Source organism: Boleophthalmus pectinirostris, unplaced genomic scaffold, assembly GCF_026225935.1.
Source record: "Boleophthalmus pectinirostris isolate CB_2022bp ecotype Guang Dong unplaced genomic scaffold, ASM2622593v1 HiC_scaffold_12, whole genome shotgun sequence".
Classification (NCBI taxonomy): domain Eukaryota; kingdom Metazoa; phylum Chordata; class Actinopteri; order Gobiiformes; family Gobiidae; genus Boleophthalmus; species Boleophthalmus pectinirostris.
In genome coordinates this window covers 9561353-9576652 of record NW_026571018.1, presented here as the reverse complement: position 1 = coordinate 9576652, position 15300 = coordinate 9561353, and the positions used below count along the sequence as shown (strand labels likewise).

General features: G+C 42.0%; 1 long non-coding RNA gene across 1 annotated transcript; it reads left to right on the top strand.

Annotated features, from left to right (window-relative positions):
• Positions 1 to 10390: 10390 nt before the first annotated feature.
• LOC129407546 (uncharacterized) lies at positions 10391 to 10997 on the top strand. Its single transcript, XR_008631606.1, has 4 exons — positions 10391 to 10476; positions 10545 to 10628; positions 10705 to 10807; positions 10897 to 10997. It is a non-coding gene; the product is annotated as an uncharacterized LOC129407546 (long non-coding RNA).
• The last annotated feature ends 4303 nt before the right edge of the window (positions 10998 to 15300 follow it).

Below are 15300 nucleotides of genomic sequence, written 5' to 3'. Positions count from 1 at the left end.
GAGACACATAGAGAGAGAGACATGGAGAGAGTGAGACAGAGAGAAAGAGAGTGAGACAGAGAGAGAGAGAGTGAGACAGAGAGAGAGAGAGAGAGTGAGACAGAGAGAGAGACAGAGGGAGAGAGTGAGACAGAGAGAGAGAGACAGAGGGAGAGAGAGAGAGTGAGACAGAGAGACAGAGGGAGAGAGAGAGAGTGAGACAGAGAGAGAGAGACACACACACGGAGAGAGGCAGAGATAAAGATGGAACACACACAGAGAGTGAGACACACACACACACACACACAGATACACAGAGACAGAGAGAGTGAGACAGAGAGTGAGATGGAGAGTGAGACACAGAGAGACAGCATGTGAGAAAGAGTGAGAGAAACAAATAAGAGAGAAAGAGTGAGAGAGACAGAGGGTGAGGGAGAGAGACGGCCTGTGAGAGCACACGTGAGAGAGAGAGACACTGAGGGAAAGAGACAGATAATGTGAGACAGAGATAGAGTGAGACACACACAAAGTGAGACACACTGTAGAGAGAGACAGAGAGAGTGAGACATGGAGAGAGTGAAACAGAGAGAGAGATCGAAAGAAAGAGAGAGACACACACACAAAGAGAGTGAGACAAAGAGAGAGAGACAGAGAGAGAGAGAGAGAGAGGGAGAGAGAGAGAGTGAGACAGAGAGAGAGAGACAGAGGGAGAGAGAGAGAGTGAGACAGAGAGAGAGAGACACACACACGGAGAGAGGCAGAGATAAAGATGGAACACACACAGAGAGTGAGACACACACACAGATACACAGAGACAGAGAGAGTGAGACAGAGAGTGAGATGGAGAGTGAGACACAGAGAGACAAGCATGTGAGAAAGAGTGAGAGAAACAAATAAGAGAGAAAGAGTGAGAGAGACAGAGAGTGAGGGAGAGAGACGGCCTGTGAGAGCACACGTGAGAGAGAGAGAGAGACACTGAGACACAGAGGGAAAGAGACAGATAATGTGAGACAGAGAGAGACACACACAAAGTGAGACACACTGTAGAGAGAGACAGAGAGAGTGAGACATGGAGAGAGTGAAACAGAGAGAGAGAGAGAAAGAAAGAGAGAGACACACACACAAAGAGAGTGAGACAAAGAGAGACAGAGAGAGAGTGTGACACAGAGAGACACACAGAGTGAAACACACCGAATGAGACAGAGAGAGTGAGAAGGAGAGAGAGAAAGGCAGAGAAAGAGTGAGACACACGGGGGAGAGAGAGAGACAGAGAGAGACACACACACACGGAGAGAGTAAGACAGAGACACACAGAGAGAGAGAGAGAGACACACACACACACACACACACAGTGAGCCTATTACTACTATTATTGGAGCACAGCAACAGAACTCCAAAAATAAATAAATCAGGAATATGTTTTTATATATTTCAGATTCAAACAAAAGGTCGAGTGGAAGTAAGTCATTATTTAAAAAAAAAAAAAAAAAGTAGTGAAAAGCTATATTTATGAACTACATTTATTTTACGAACATGAAAGAGAATCAAAAAGAAGTTTACTTGTGCTTTCCGTGACAAACTCCCCAAATATCCCGGGGCATTTATGGTACAGATGAAAGCAGATAGAGCGCTTGTGTTTTATGCTAGCAGTATTTATAAGAGGGGAACAGGAGGTGACTTTGTGTGACTATTGCCATGGCGACGAAAAGTGCCGGTAATATGAAGTACATGAACTTTAAGATGTAAACAAGTGTGCTGGGGAGTGGGTTTTTTGTTGTTTTTTTGGTATTTAAGCAACATTTTTCTTCCCCTAGTGCAGATATATTGTATAAGCAGGTCTTGAGGTCAAAATATATGTACCGTCTGCAAGTGCACAGTTAGCATGCTAGTTGTCGTTAAGTCAGAAATAAGCTGGAAAAGAAAACACAACTTCAGCATCTTCGAACAGGGTCTGTCTAATGCTTTTCTTCAAGGAGATGTTATTATTTTGCCTGGAATGTTCCGTATTACGATGTTAAACCTTTCTATCTTCTGGAGACCAAACCAGACCAAGTTACATTTCAGATCTGTGGAGAGGCGACCCCGCTCACAATCAAAATGCTTGTTTTTCTAGGTATTTTTGTAGCTATAAAACCACCTGCAGTTGAATAAATGTGAAGTAGAGCTGTTTAATGCCATACTGTGGAACATTCCAGGCTAAGCTGTGGCATCTCCATAGAAACAAGTAGATGACAGACCAACCAAAAAGTGACATTGTGCACTTTTAAGCAAATGTGTCTCGCCCCAGTACATATAGAGATATTGTATAAGTAGCTCTTGAAGTCAAAATAAGTCTGTATCTAATTAGAATTTTTAATTTTACTGTTTGAGAATCTGGAAGTGCACAGTTAACATGCTAGTTGCTGTTAAGGGAGGAATAACTTGGCGTTTTTACTGAAAGAAAAGAAAAAGAACAGAAAATGCACAAAGCGCTTACCTTCATAAATAGTCTGTATTTTTGCCCAGTGAGGTTCATTTGGTTTTCTGATCATTTATGTTATTACGGTTCTTTTTTCAGACCTGCAGATTCCCGTATAAATCAGCTGCCTGGACACATTACAGAAACATCACGTGACCACTCTGAGGAAGACTGCTAGTGAGCAGTCGAAACTGTGAGGTATGAAAACAAACAAACTCTTGGTTTGATAAAAGAGCCTAATAACACAGTCTGTATTATCACTAAAATAGGCTGAATTAGCGCTGTTGGACTCCCATGATTCTAACGAATATCTAAACAACATCTGATTAGATGTTTGTTTGTTAGTTAGTAGAAATGTTATATAAAATGAATAGATTATATTATGTCTTTTTAATTTGCAGCCTTTATGTTTCAGTGTAGAGCCCTGCACTCCCGTGGGACCTGATGCAAAACAGTGTGGTGAGGGACACATTTTGAAAGCTCATTGCAGGCGGGAACAGGACTGCACAAAGCGGGAGCCGGCGGGAGCCGGCAGGTGGGATGATAAACTACAGTCCTGCAAACTAAATATGAGGGTAAAGTAAAACATCATTAGCCGGGCCGGCCCTCCTCTCAATTTCATTTCTCTCCAGCGACTAGGTCAGGAATCAAAATGCACTAGACAGTTTGCAAGAACCCTGGAAATGCGAGTTCGGGCACCAGCCAATCAGCAAAGAGCCATACATTCTGTGTTGGTGACATTTCCCGAGATCGAGGGTTTAAAGCCAGAACCAGAGTCGGCGTCAGAGCACATCTACTGGAGGGGCGTGGGTCACCAGCAGGGGGGGCACTGCCAGTTGAGAAATATTTTAACGCGGTGGAGTCATACAAAGCAGAAATGCTATCAAACACGTTTTTCTATAACAGTATTAGGCTAATTATGTGTTGTTGTTATTTTTATCATTATTTTATTAAAATTATTATTATTAGCTGCAATAGTTGTTGAGGCTGTATGGTAGACGATACGCACACAAGACAATAATAAAAGGTTGAGGTTTATTAAAAAACAATAAGGCCTGCCATTGGTTGTAAACATTAAACAACAGCCTCTCGTCAAAACACCTCTGAACAACATCGCTGAAAGAAGCAATCGGTCAAGAAACAGCCACGCATCGGGCAGCACCAGGGCTGTAGTGTGCGTGGTACGCGAGGGTGCGCCGTCCAGTACTGTCTTATAGAGACCTGAGACTTGAGGGACCGGGACTAAACCAGGACTAAAACAGGACCAGTGGCAGCTGGTGGTATAATTTTTGGGAGGGGCACCAAGGCCAAAATTATAAATATATATTATGAATAATATATGTATTATATATATAGTCTATAGTATTATAACAAATACCAGAAACAGACATTTTGGTTACTATTGGCTGAACAATATCGATCAGAGCACAATGAACAACACAACGTAACACACTGCTCACACCCAGACCCAACAACGTCAGCAAAACTACAATAAGAGGCTACGATCAAAACATGAACACAGATGCCGCTCCTACAGCACATGGCAGAACAACCAGAGCAGCTCCAACACACCCGCGAGCTCATTTACGCACTATTAACTATTAACACTATAACACTATAACACTATTAACACTATAACACTCTTTACCTGTGAGGCTCCATGTTCAGATTTGCCGCAAACTAATGAAAACCAGCCTCTTACCTTCTCCAGAGACTGAAGCAGAGTGTTTCCTCTGTCCGCTGTCCCACTGGTTCTGTCTCCAAAAGTCTATTGTCCAATATGAAGAGATGAAACTGGTCCGTGACGCGAGGTCCAGGAGCCGAGTGCACAAGATGGTAGTAAAATTAGTCTTAATCCCACTTCCCACTTAAATGTGAAAGTTACGGTCAGTCCATATCAGCACCAGGACACCAGGTAGAATTATGCCTCTGCGCGCTACGCTCAGGTCAAACTTTTACACCCAGAAACGAGCGGGCAAAGGCGGGTAGAGCAGCGAGCGACTGCCCTGGCCCCGGCGGCAACTGCCCCAGTCCCGGTAGTGACAGTCCCGGGTCCCGGCGGCGGGTCTGTCAGTGTCTTTGACTCTGTTCTCGCCATTTCCTGTGTGGAGCTTTAGGCTAAAGTAGCAGCTGCCGCTAATCGTGAAGCAGCTACGAGTTGACGCAGCAGGTTGACGTGAGTGACAGGACAGTTGTCCAATCACACTACACTAAATAAACAGAGACCGTGATATTGTAAAGTTTGTGCCCTCAGCCCGAAGTGAAATGCGCCAATCAAAATCATTTTTAAATAGTAATAATAACGGCCTGTGCTGGGGGGTGAGGCACCAGTGGCCGCTAGGGGGGGCACGGCCCTCAAATGTAGGGACTTGCCGCCGACACCGCGGATAAGATTACACTTTAGGTTAAGTTAAAGTTTCTTGTTCCTAAACCCGGTGAACGTGAGAGACACGTCCGTGCGTCGGCGCCATAGCAACGTCCAGGCGCGGGGACTATATAAAGCGCTGCATCTTTTAAATCGGTCTGTTTTCACTTGAACTCGAGTGAGAAATTTCACGCAATATCGCTGCTGCTGGTAAAATATACTTTGAGATTCCTTAATACCAATATTTCTTGAAAAAAAAAACTACACTTTGGGCATCAGCACACTTTCTAATCCTACTTTGTTAACTCGTTTCAAGGTTTGCAACTCAACTTGACTCAACCATGGCTCGCCCTGTTGCCCGCCTGGACCTCTTCCCTGGAGGTAAGACAGATCACTGAAATATTCGTGAATATAGATAAAATGAACTAAATGCTACATGTTGTCAACCATTTTGTCCACGCATGGCTATTTCTACTCGGGTTAGGGTAAAATGGTATCATAGGTCGAATATGAAACTGCTTCATTTGAGAGGTTATGACTTTCAATCGACGATTACTTACTGTGGTTGTAATAATAACTGGTAAAAGGGACCTATTTTTCTTGGTATGGGTACAAAGTAAAAAGTTATTAGTATTTTCTGGAAAACTGCCGCTGTTGATATGGGCCGCCGTTGTTATGGGTCGCCGTTGTTTGCACACGGTGATCACACTTATACCTAAGTCATGTACATTTCAACTCATCTTTATGAATATGCGTATGAATATTCGACAGTTGTATTATGCTATCAAATAGGGCTCCGACTAAAAGTAGCACATATCGACAGGCCAATTTAGCCATTGAATAATGCTCCCACTGTAGAATCACCATTATTTACTTGTTTGTATGAATATGGGTCGAGGTAGCTTATCTGGACAGTCCTACTATCTTCTCCCAAATACTGCATCCACTAGAGATAGCATAACTGACCTTTGTGATCCTGGGACAATTCTATGCAACTGAGTTTTATTTATTCAGCAGCTTTCTAAACAAATTTACAATGTTTTTTACACATGGAAGCAAAATAAAATAGATGGAATGAAAATGATGACCAGAAAATCAAATATTAAATCCAAACTATTCAATCATCTAACATAGGTATTCTGCTGCAAATCTTCTGCCTCGGGTAGCTCAAATCGATGGACATTTAAACTGTAACAGCGCTTGGAGGTTGACAGGACAGTTTAGTTTGTAGGTGTCGAAATTCATCAGTGTTTTAGATCATTTTGAAAAAAAAAAAAAATGGCACCCAGCCAAAGATTCTACATCAGAATATTTACAGAGATGTACATTTTATATTGAAAGAGATCATGTTATGAGGTTTTGGTTGAGTTTTACTTGAGTTTTAGGGATGAATGGGATTACTGAGGTGCACTGCACACTGGCAGATGCACTGTGGACTTGTGCAAGAGAAGCCAGACAGACCTCTGTGTTTAGAGTCTTGTACAAAAACTGTAGGCCTGTATTTATACCTAAAACCTTGCTGGTAAGTCTGTAATTCAGGACATGAGCCAAGGAAAAAGTAGTTATAGGCTAAAATATTGCACTGACCAGCAGTTCTGGTCTTTCCCTGTTTTTACAATTCTGTAGAATGACTTGTGTGTAAAAATTTGTCTGGCTCCTTGTGCCATCGACACAACATCAGGAAAACCTTTGTATGGAACAACTTGTTAATGTTGTAAAATGTTGCAGTGACTCTGGATCCGCGGGACACTCCGGGGGACCCTCCTGCTGCCGGCTCCTCGCCAGGCGAGGACGACGCAGGTGAGGTGCAGGTAAGTATGCCTTTTGTGCTTGCTCGTTTCTCCCCTCCTCGGCGAGAGGACGTGCTTGGACGAGAGGAAGAGGAGGAGGATCAAGAAGAGGAAGAGGAAGAGGAGGAGGAGGAAGAGGAAGAGGACTGGAGTGAAGAAGAGGAGGAGGACTTGGATGACGTTGACTCTGGCTACTCAAGTCTCTCAGAGGAAGACAGCGATGAAGATGAAGATGTTGACGTGGAGGGGGAAGATGACGACCAGGTTTTCCCTCCGGAGGAGTTCTGGGCCGACTGGCGCCAGGCGGCCCGTCCTGCTCAAGCTCGGAATGTGAGAGATCGTCCTCCGACCCCCTTTGCTTGGCAGCGAGCAGAGAGCCCTTCTCCTGCACCCAGTCCCGGTGTTGAAGAGGAGCATCGCCCGTCTTCTCCCGCTGCTGTGCTTCCTGCACCCTCCTGCCATCCTGCTCCTGGCCCTCCCCCTGTGGGCCTTGCTCTGGACGTCCTGCCTCTCGGTGGATTCAAGCGCCACAGAGATGAAGATGCGGATGAAGAGGGAGACCCCAGCTCCAAGAGGCCGCGTCCTTCCTCCAGTTCCCCAGAGCCCGTCCCCTCCACATCTTCTGGGACGTCTGCAGGTTTCTTGTGGTACTTCCGCCCTCTGCCCCCATACCCTGACTCGGACGATGACTGAATTCCGTCTGTGAGACTCTGGGCTTTGTAACATCATTTCGGCAACATTTACCACCTTTAACACCGCCGATTTCATCTCTTGTACATAATTTTTCAATTTATTATCTCAGCTGTGTGTTAAGTAGTAGTAGTAGTAGTAGCTTTGTGTGCCAAAATAATTTTTCATCTTTTGTGTGTTTCAAAAAAAAAAAAAAAAGAGAGAAAGCAAGGAATAGTATGTAGGATTTCTAAAATCTTGAAAAGTCTTATAAGCAAAAAAAAAAAAGAAGTTAAACATGATCAGTAAGTAAATAGTAATAGATAAACATAATTTAAGCTACAATGTCACAGATGTCCTGCATATTACGCCTCGCATTCTACTCTGGGCATAGGTGGGTTAGAGGTGAGAAGGTAGTGGGGTCGCTGGTGCGATTCCCGCTCGTTTGCTGTGTTTGTTTGCCGTGTTTGTTTGTGTGTTGAAAGGGAAGGAAAACTATGTAGGAACGTAACAGAACAAAAACATGAACAAATTCTCTAAATGTGCTCAATGACTAAATTCTAATTGAGAAAAAAGTCAATCTGATGCTTATTTGTAGTTTCCTGTATAGTACACCTTGCCTTGAATTTACTTTGAGCTGGTTCCACTCTGGTCATAGGAGGGTTAAACTAACTCATTAATATTATTTTTAAAATACCTAAAAAAAAAAAAAAAAAAATTATAAAATAAAATAAAAAACTTAAAATCTATTTAAATATACTTACAATGAAATCCCTCACTGGAGGAAACATTTCCCTGTCTTCATTAGGAGATTTGTTTTTTGTCTGCTCATTCAACAGTTAGTTGGACACTCAGTTTCTCTTTTTTTGTGGTTTTATTTTTTTATTTTTCATAATTTGTAAGACGTGGAGACCTAGATTTGTTCACTAACTTGTCGGTTGGTGGGACACTCCCTAATTCTCCCGTTCGAGTTGTTGTTGTTGTTTTATGACTACATTGTACTACAAGTAGTACACAAATGAACAAATGTGTACTATATTGTAATGTTATACTCTTGTAAACAGATGTGGAGACTTGTGTTTGTCCATTCACTAGAGAATTAGTGGGACACTAAGTTTCTCTCTTTTCTCTCTCTTTTTTTTTTTTCCCAGTAATTGTAATTTAAGTTTAAAATGCAGAATTAGCACAACCATGGTATTTAGAATTAAACTGTTTACAATGCATGTGTATCTACGTGGCATTATGTCTTTCTGTAAACTGTACTTTTACTTTTACTTTATAATAATTTGTAAAATGTGGAGATCTGGGTTTGTTCACTAAGTTTTCGGTTGGTGGGACACTCCTTAATTCTCCCATTTAATTTGTTGTTTTCCGAATACCTTGTACTACAAATAGTATACAAATGTGTACTATATTGTAACGTTATACTCCTGTAAACAGTCTCTGTGGAGACTGTACTTTTACTTTATACTGATTTGTAAGATGTGGAGACTTGGGTTTGTTCACTAACTTGTCGGTTGGTGGGACACTCCCTACTTCTCCTGTTTAAGGTGAATTTTAACTGTGTGTTTACAAGATAAAACATTGTTCTTGCTTTTTTGCACAGCGCATTGGTACGCAAAAGCCTCTGTTTTTCAGGATGGTTGTTCATATTCAAATGAGGGCCTAAACCAAAGTGCATCGCTCTAATATTTGTGGATGAATTACACAGAAGGAGCGTAGATGCACACTTAAGGCTTTCTCCCTAGTTCCATTAAAAGGGCTTTGATTGGGGAGGTGGGCCTCTGTGTAAGTTGATATCTTATTACATATATGTCCAGAAGTATGTTCCAGTCAGATCCATCGTGTCCTGGTGAGTAAAGACCAATACTAACGTAATATTTGTATTAATTACTAAAGACCTTTGTTCACTTTTAAAAGAAAGGCGCGTCGCTGATGGAACTGTCCATGGCATCATCAACAAAGTGCAGTTAACCACCAGAGGGAGCCCTGATTGTAACGTTGGAACACAAGGTATTCCAAGAAATGAGAGAATTAATAATGAAATAATGATAAATAATGAGTTTTGTACTTTTATTGCACTTTTAGGAGCCACAGTCATCGCCATCTCTGCTGAGACGTATGCAGCTGCAGTGGCTTGTCTCGCTCCAGTCAGATGATCCACAGACTTCTGTAAGTTATTATCTGAAAATAATAAAAATCTGATAAAATAGAATGTAAAATTACACTCAACATGTGTTTTAGGATCCAGAAAGTTTCCTGGAGTGTGACCCATCAAATGCTCTCGGCCACATGAGAGGAAGGGGTGATCTGTGTAATCTGCCGTTACTCTGAAGTTCAGTCTAATCAAAACTGAAGCATCACTCCTGATGAAGATCTCCAGAGGAACAAGAAACTCCAACAGTGGTGAGAGAAAAGAACCTATACTAAATCTTTACAAGTTTTATAACAAGATTTTTACTGTCTGATCCCTGTGTTATATTGTAACTGTGCAGGTGCTGAGGAGCACATTGGACCTGTGGATTATGGAGGAACAAAAAGAGACAAATGGTTTTTGGAGGACTCAAAAACAAGTGATGAAGCTCATATAGAAGACTAAACGCCTGGAGAAAAAGGACAGTGATGATGAGACGGACTACAGGAACGATGTGTGACATCTGGCCTCATGGTGACAACCAAGCAGATTATTGTGGACTTCAACTAAAATGGGCAAAACAACCATAAAACTCTCTGTCTGCACTGAGGTAGTAGAGAGGGTGACCGTGACTGAGGACCTGTCCTGAAGCATTCACACTGCCTGAGCTGTGGGGAGGCCCAACAATGCCTTTACTACTTGAAGAAACTGAGGAGCGCCAACATCCCCAGTCCACTAATGAGGAACTTCTACAACTGTGCCATCTGAAGTGTTCTGACATCTGGAGTTTTTGTGTGGTTCTCCTGCTGCACTAAGGCTGACCTACACACTCTCCAGCGGGTGGTAAAAACAGTGGGGAAAGTCACTGGGGTGACTCTCCCACAGATCAGTAGCATCTATGTGTTCCAGTCAGATCCATCGTGTCCTGGTGAGTAAAGACTAATACTAACGTAATACTTGTATTAATTACTAAAGACTGTTGTTCACTTTTAAAAGAAAGGCGCGTCGCTGATGGAGCTGTCCTTGGTGTCGTCCACAACCACCACCAGAGGGAGCCCTGATCGTAACGTTAGAACACAAGGTATTCTGAGAAATGAGAAAATTAATAATGAAAAAATTGATAAATAATGACTTTTATTGCACTTTTAGGAGCCACAGTCATCGCCATCTCTGCTGAGACGTATGCAGCTGCAGCGGCTTGTCTCGCTCCAGTCAGATGATCCACAGACTTCTGTAAGTTATTATCTGAAAATAATTTAAATCTGGGTGATAAAGTAGAATGTAAAGTTACACTAAACGTGTGTTTTAGGATCCAGAAACTTTTCTGGAGTGTGACCCATCAGATGTTCTCGGCCACATGTGAGTAAGGGGTGATCGAGGCCTGGTCCAATAAGAGACTTGGCCCAACAGTGGTGAGAGAAAAGAACCTATACTAAATCTTTGCAAGTTTTGTAACAAGATTTTTACTGTCTGATCCCTGTGTTATATTGTAACTGTGCAGGTGCTGAGGAGCACACTGGACCTGTGGATTTAATGGAGGAACAAAAAGAGACAAATGTTTTTTAGAGGACTCAAAAACAAGTGATGAAGCTCATATAGAAGACTAAACGCCTGGAGAAAGGGTGACCGTGACTGAGGACCTGTCCTGGGGCATTCACACTGCCTGAGCTGTGGGGAGGCCCAACAACGCCTTTACTACTTGAGGAAACTGAGGAGCGCCAACATCTCCAGTCCACTAATGAGGAACTTCTACAACTGTGCCATCTGAAGTGTTCTGACATCTGGAGTTTTTGTGTGGTTCTCCTGCTGCACTAAGCTGACCTACACACTCTCCAGCGGGTGGTAAAAACAGTGGGGAAAGTCACTGTGACTCTCCCACAGATCAGTAGCATCTATATGACCCGTGGTCTGCGTCACCGGCACCAGCCTACTCATCACCTTTTCCACCTGCTGCCCTCAGTTAGAAAGCACAGGTCCATAAACACCAGAACAACCAGACTGACCAAACAGCCTGTATCCCCCGGCTGTGAGGCTGCTGAAACACTGCCCCCTTTCCCTCTCTGCCTTTCTCCCATGGACAATAACCACATCCACCAATAAAATATCAGTGACCTGGACTTTTGCATTGTTGCATTATTATATATGTGCTGCCCTGAATATCCTTACTGTGCTAATGTTTACACTGGAGTTAGTACTTAAGGGGTTATTGGGTGGGGTTTTACACCTGTAGTATTGTGCTTCACATCAAAACTAATGCAGTGTTTGATGCTCTAAACTATTGCTTCCTATGAAGATGACAATAAAATCTCTTGAATCTGAAATAAATAAAGATAATCTAAATTTATCTTTATTGTGTAGAGTATTAACAGTATATTTATAATATTAAATATTTAACACTACGTGACTGGTGGGAATCTGCTAAGGTTGCAACTAAAAGTTATTTTGGTGATCAATTCATCTTGTGACTATTCTTTCAATTAATCATTTAGTTGTTCATAAGGTGAACGCCCCGGTGGCGACTGTCCCGAGTCCCGGCAAAGAATGTCCCGGCCCCAGCAGCGGTAGTGACAGCCCCGGGTCCCGCGGCGGGGGTCTGTCAGTGTCTTTGACTCTGTTCTCTCGCCATTTCCTGTGTGGAGCTTTAGGCTAAAGTAGCAGCTGCCGCTAATCGTGAAGCAGCTACGAGTTGACGCAGCAGGTTGACGTGAGTGACAGGACAGTTGTCCAATCACACTACACTAAATAAACAGAGACTGTGATATCGTAAAGTTTGTGCCCTCAGCCCGAAGTGAAATGCGCCAATCAAAATCATTTTTAAATAGTAATAATAACGGCCTGTGCTGGGGGGTGGGGCACCAGTGGCCGCTAGGGGGGGCACGGCCCTCAAATGCCCCACCTTGCCGCCGACACCGGCCAGAACAAAGAGAATGTTTTGTGAACTTTATCAAGGGAAAAGACGTTATTGCCCTTTTTTTTAACGGGATTTGGGAAAAGCTTACATACATTACGACCAAATAGCAGTGATTGGTTAAATGAAAAAAAGTACCTGCCTACCATTGAGCGAACGAATTCTAATGCTGTGAGGTCAGACAGTTTGTACGAAGTGAAACTGGCTGATGAATCAGGCTAAAATATCATACCCATCATACATAATTTGCGCTGGGTATTTTATTTGGTATTAATAAAAACATTTTAAGCAGCCTAAACTTGCGGACGTGGGCTAATCTCGTGCACATTTTAGATGATTCCTTTCTGCTTCTCTGTGTTTGATAGATCTTAAGAAAGTAAACGTCCCCATCTTGCGGGATTTGCGGGCTGGAACAGGACAAAATATTGCAAATGTGGTCGAAAATTCTGTCCAGTGCAGATCTCTGTTTCAATGAATAGTGTAAAGAGCATGATCTTTAATAGAATTCAAATTAAAATCATCTCCACTGATGAAAAAAACAACAACTTTGAATCAATCAGCACAGTATAAGCTCATTAAAAACACACACATATAATTAGACTTTAATGTCAGTCTGCAAACCTGAAAGCCACATGAACAAAGCTGCTTCTTTTATTACACGACTTTAATTCACCATCAGTGAGAGGTCTATTCACAGTAGTAATCACAGTTTATCTGAAGTTTTACTCCAGTGAGTCTAAAAGGACAAAAGTTAGTTGAGGTCAAAGCCTGTTGTTCATTAAAATACATTAGAAAAGTTGATGTCTGTCTTGTAGCTGCTTCTTTATTCGCCTTTATGATTCAGGAGTTTGAGCTCGAGTCCAGACAGAGCCTCCAGCAGAAGAACAAGTGTTATAAAACTTTTAATTTTGACTGAAAATATCCACGTATAAACACTTCTTTAAAAGTCCACAGTGTAACTTTTCTGGAGGAGGATACACCATCTGTTTTGGCTTTTGCTGGGACATTCTGTAGTATTTCCCACATATCCATCTCCAGTGTTGGGGAGTAACAGATTACATGTACCGGCGTTATGTAATCAGAGTACAAATTATGAGTAACTGTATTCAGTTACAGTTACTGTTTCAATGAGTGGTAATTGGATTGCAGTTACTTTGCTGAAATAAATGGATTACACGGTGGTATTTTCCTGTTTTTACATTTTGTGCTACATCTCATTTATTTATTTTTTAAAATTTCAGTAATTCCACTCGTTGTCGGAAACCCACACAGAACGCGAGCAGTAAGAACGATGTAAACGTCATGTTCACGTTGGAGGCGTCAGTCACACAATGGACGAGGTCGAAGAGCCAGTAGAACAGAGGCAGCAGTGCACAGGTAAAAACACATTTGTGTCTTGGAAATTCTTCTCCCGACGTGAAATATAAAAGAAAATAACAAATATAAAATCGCCTACAACTTAAATGTCAAACCGGAGCTACTGGCACTGGTGAAAACAACCTGCATAGGCTCATGAAATCTGCACTACTGTCCTTTAGTGACCTGTGATATGAGGGAACACGCACACAAACACACACAAACACACACAAACATCCACCTTCATCATCGTCATCAACCTGAGAACACACGGACCACGTCTCCTTCCGTAGATACTGTGCGGACACCGACGTGCTCCCATGTGCCGCATGTGGACTGCGTTTTCTCACGTACGCTGCGTAAACCGAGCTTCCTCCTGTGTGCCTCTAAACCAGAACTAACACCAGGACTAAAACCAGGACTAACCCAGTCCAGGACTAAACCAGGACTAAACTAGGACTAAAGAAGGTCTAAACCAGGACTAAACTAGGACTAAAGAAGGTCTAAACCAGGACTAAACTAGGACTAAAGAAGGTCTAAACCAGGACTAAACCATGTCTAAAACCAGAACTAAAACCAGAACTAAAACCAGGTCTAAACCAGGTCTAAACCAGGACTAAAACCAGTGATCTCATATAGAAAGCATTTTTCTATCAATAATATTTTTAATACAGTTGAGGAAAGTCTGGGCTTTTTATTGTCTTTAAGCAGACAAAACATCGTATGTTAAGATTTCCTAGTCTTTGCTACTTTACAGCAAACAGTTACTTATTCGGGGAAACTTGGTCTCAACAAGTTTGAAGAGAACAAAAGAATTTTCAGGATGTGGTTGGCTACATTCATGTAGTTTTAAAAAGCATGACAATATCAAGTAATCCAAAGTATTCAGATTACATTACCCACTTTAAGTAATTTAAAGGATTATGTTACAAACTACATTTTGGGGTATGTAATCTGTAATCTGTAGTGGAATACATTTTAAAAGTAACCTTCCCAACACTGTTCATCTCCACGTGGAAAAGGAGGTAAATGGTCAGATTTTTATAACGTTTTTCCACCTCCAAAGCACTCAAAGCACTTTACAACAAGGAAACACTCATACATTCACAGTAGAGCATGGACACCCGACCAAAGTCCAGCGGGACCGGGCGGAACCCGACAGGTCAGACTCGGCCACATCAGAGCGTCAGCTGTTTTCTGTCTACAGTAAAACCACTCGCTTTGAGATGCTTTAATGTTCAAAAGATCAGAGCAGTGCACGTCTAGTTTAGATACAAGTCAAAACTGTGCTGTTATTTGTGAAACGTGGTGCAATACTTCAGATACATGATTTTTAAAGCATAAAGTCAATCTGTGCGCTGTGTGGATGTAAACAAACACTCGTGAACTACTTTGAAATTTTTACTTTTAAATAACGCCTCAAACTGGATTCACGGCACTTTTTTTTTTCATTATTTGCAGAGGGCAATTTCTGTGGATAATAAGGATGAAATTTTCTTTAATCTTTAAGAATTCACTTTAAATTTACCACTTTACAAGAGGTGAGTAATAAAGTCTTCTTATTATTTTTGCGATATCCGGAGTTTGTATCTTGCGTCTCTGTGTCCGTTAGAGGCCACACAAACAATATACTACATGTGT